Source organism: Mustela nivalis (genome assembly GCF_964662115.1).
Source record: "Mustela nivalis genome assembly, contig: HAP1_SCAFFOLD_63, whole genome shotgun sequence".
Lineage (NCBI taxonomy): Eukaryota > Metazoa > Chordata > Mammalia > Carnivora > Mustelidae > Mustela > Mustela nivalis.
In genome coordinates, this window is record NW_028136532.1 from 522,225 (window position 1) to 526,336 (window position 4,112).

Below are 4,112 nucleotides of genomic sequence, written 5' to 3' on the forward strand. Positions count from 1 at the left end.
TCCGTATGGGGCCTCCTGGAACCATCCAATAGCGCTCGACTTTCGTGCAGAAGGAAACCTTGAGGTTTGGAGTAGTTCACAAATCCCATCGTAGGCAAACCTTCCTGGCCTCATGAGGCCCCCACACCATTCAGGAAGAGGCCATGCTGGACAAAAACTCTAGCCTGAGGCACGTCTCAGAGTTGAAATGACCTCAGTGCAGGAGATCTCGATTCAGCCTCTCAGAGTGGGCCTGCCGTGCCATCGGTCCCAAACCTCACGCTAGCTTGTGTTTTCAGACTTCCTTCCTCACACTCCTGGCAAACAAGCCCTCCGGACTAGGAACTCCAGAACCACAACCCAGCCCAGGGTCTGCCCAAGGGAAGAAAAACGTTTCCCTGTGGGGCTCTCTCCAGAAAACCCAGATGAGGATCAACCTGCTCGGGCCTCGACGGTACCCGAACTGGATAGGCTGCTCTGGGCACTCATGCTCTGTCTGACACAGCCTGAAGCAGACGTCCAGACAGACAAGGAGACAGCTGGCCGCACACCCAGCACTTCGGACACGCCATGGTCTTATGCCGTCACCTCTTCCTAACCTTGGTTTTCAGATATCTGAACCTAGACATTATATCAATTCTCCACACAGCTGGGTATCGCAAGCACAACACAGAACTCCTCCTTCCCCGTGGCTGTAAAGCTTGCTCTTGGCATGGAGTCACACCTTCAGGGTGGGAGAAACCTTCCTGGTCCCTGATGCCACGCCCAAACTTGAGTGCTGCTTGGGCACAAATTCACACTCTGACCCTCAGCATGAGCCCCATGTCAAAGGAAGGCCTGTCAGGGCCTGGGCCAAGAGCCCGCATATGGGGCTTGCCAAGCCCCTATGCACCCAATCCTCACCAGTGTTTGAGTTTTCCAGTCGCCCCGCCCGTACCTGGGGCTCTGCTCTGGAATCCCTTTCTTGGAGAGACACATGAGCCAGACAACACGACTCCACCCTTCCCCCAAAATGACCCCAAACTCTTGGGAGCTGGGACAAATCCCCAGAGAGGGATACTCGTCCACAGTCCCTGAGGCCACCCCTCCAATCCACGGCTATATCGGACACAACATCCAGAGACAAAAGCCTGAAGGAACGCCTCCCACTCGCCCTTGTTTCAGAGGCCCAGGAGCTCCCTCTCGGGCTGTACATCCGGCCTGCCATACCCTAGGCGCCACTCATAAGCTGAGTTTGTGTTTTCAGACTTCTGTGCCCTCAGCCTGGACCCACACAACCGTCAGGCTAGGGCCTCTGGAGCCACAGCGAAAGATTGTGCCTGCACTTTCCAAGGAAATTGTGCCCAATCCATTGACCACAACCCTACAGGTTAGGGAAAAGCTCTAAGGCCCCTGAGGCCATCAATAGTGTAGGCCACCATGGACTAAGAGGGGCTCTCTGACACCAGCGGAGCAACTATCTCCACTTAGACTCTCAGACAGTGTCCCCAGAGACAGAAGGTTGAAATGGACAGGCCCCCAGGCCCTAATCTGAACCTTAGCTTTGGTTTCCATGTGTCCGTCCTCAGAGGTCTGTTTTCGTTGACCAGCACACGGGGCTTTTCTGAGGCACCAAACCAAACCTCTCTCGTCTCCACATGGGGAGCTTACTGACTGGGGATGTATCAAACCCTTCAGGTAGGAGAGTTCCGCAGGGCCACTGAACAACCAGCACATTCCAAGGTTTCCATGGACCCAAACGCACATTATGACGCATCCTCAGGAGAGGCCATTTCAACTCAGCCCCCTGGTTAGCGTGCCCCAGAGGCAGCAGATCAAACATATCTTGTGGCTAATGGCCAATGGGAATGCGAGGCATGCTGTACAGGGATCCATCCTTCGAACCGTGCTCTCCAGTCCTTCCGTATGGTATGTCCTGGAGCCATGCAACAGGACTCGAATGTCCCACAGAAGGAAACCTGGTGGTTTGGGGCAACCTCCAAACTCAGCGTGGAAAAACTTCCTTGGCCTCATGAGGCCCCCGCTTCATGAAGGTGCCATCATGGACACATACTCCAGCCTCAGCCAACGTCTGATCCTCAGCCTGACTTCAGATGCAGGAGATTTTGATTCAGCCTCTGCCTAGTGGGCCTGCTCTGCCCTTGGCTCCAATCCTCACTTTAGCTTGTGTTCCTAGACTTCCGTCCTCACACTCCTGGCCCACAAACCCTCCCTACTGGGAATTCTGGGGCCACAATGAAGCACTCCGCCTGCCTCCCAGGAGAAAAACTTTGTCTATGGTGCTGCCCAGAAACCCCAAATGAGGATCAAACTGTTTGGCCCTCGGCAACACCCCAATTGCATAGGCTACCTTAAACACTGATGCTCTGTCGCAAATAGCCTGAGCCCAGACCTTCCAACAGACACCGACACAGCTGGCTGCACACCCAGCACATTGGACCCGCCACTGCCTTAGGCCACCATCCATTCCCAACCTGGGTTTTCAGTCATCAGAACCTAGACCTTATCTCCAATCCCTGCACAGGGGGGAACCTGATGCACAAGTCAGAACCCCTCCTTCCCCATGGCAAGAAACCTTGCTGCTGGCAGTGAGTCAAACCTTCAGTGTAGGAGAAAACGGCATGGCCCATGAGGCCACGCCCATGTGTGAGGGCCGCCTTGGGCACAAACACACATTGTGACCCTCAGCGTGAGTACCTTATTCAAGTAACGCCTCTCAGTGATTGGACCAAGAGCCCGCATATGTGGCTTGCCATGCCCATAGGCACGCAGGACTAACTAGATGGTGTGTATTCCAGTTGAGGGAACCCACTGCTGTGCTCTAGAGTCCCTCTCCTGGGGGGTCCCCTGTGGCAGAAAACAGTACTCTTCCCTTCCCACAGAATGAACCCAAACACTTGGGAGCTTGGACAATCCCCCGAGAGGAAGGCTCTTCCTCGGCCCCTGAAGCAACCCCTACCCTGAACGGCCACTGTGAACGCAACACCCAGAGACAAAAGCCTGAGCGACTGCCTCCCACTTGCCCTCCTTTGATATCCAGAGGATCTCCCCTCTCGGACTGGAGATCAGGCCTGCCATTACCTTGGCCCCTACCTGAGCCAAGTTTGCTTTTTCAGACATCTGTCCCCACAGCCCTGGCAAACACAGCCTCTAGGCTGGGTCCTCTGGAGCCATACCACAGGACCATGCCTGCTCTCTCCTGGGAAACTCTGTCCATTCCTTTGGCCACACACCTCCAGAATATGAGAAACCTCAAGGCCCCCGAGGACATACCATTACCGGGAGCCTCCCTGCACACACAGGGGCCTTCAGACACAAGCTGAGCTGCTAGCTACATGAAGGCATGCACACAGATGTCAACAGAGATAGAAGGTTGAGCCGGACAGGCACTCAGGCCCTAATCTCAACTCTTGCTTTGTTTTCCAGGTGTCACTCCTCAGAGGCTTTTGTTCGAAGAACAGGATATGGGGCTTTCCTGAGGCACTGAACAGAACTTCTCTCGTCTCCACATGGGAAGCTTCCTTGTTGGAGCCGTGTCAAACACCTCAGGTTGGAGAATCCTGCAGAGTCCCTGAGCCACCTCCACATTCCAAGGTCTCCCAGGCCACCAAGCCACAGTAGGACTCATCTTCAGGAGAGTCCATTTCAACTCTCCCCTCTGGGTAGCTCACCCAGGAGCCCGCAGATTGAGCCTGCCTTGTCCTGACTAAAGAGTGGGAATATGAGGTGGCGTTCCCAGGCATCCACGCTTAGACACCTGCTCTCGAGGCTTTCCGTATGGGGCCTCCTGGAACCATCCAATAGCGCTCGACTTTCGTGCAGAAGGAAACCTTGAGGTTTGGAGTAGTTCACAAATCCCATCGTAGGCAAACCTTCCTGGCCTCATGAGGCCCCCACACCATTCAGGAAGAGGCCATGCTGGACAAAAACTCTAGCCTGAGGCACGTCTCAGAGTTGAAATGACCTCAGTGCAGGAGATCTCGATTCAGCCTCTCAGAGTGGGCCTGCCGTGCCATCGGTCCCAAACCTCACGCTAGCTTGTGTTTTCAGACTTCCTTCCTCACACTCCTGGCAAACAAGCCCTCCGGACTAGGAACTCCAGAACCACAACCCAGCCCAGGGTCTGCCCAAGG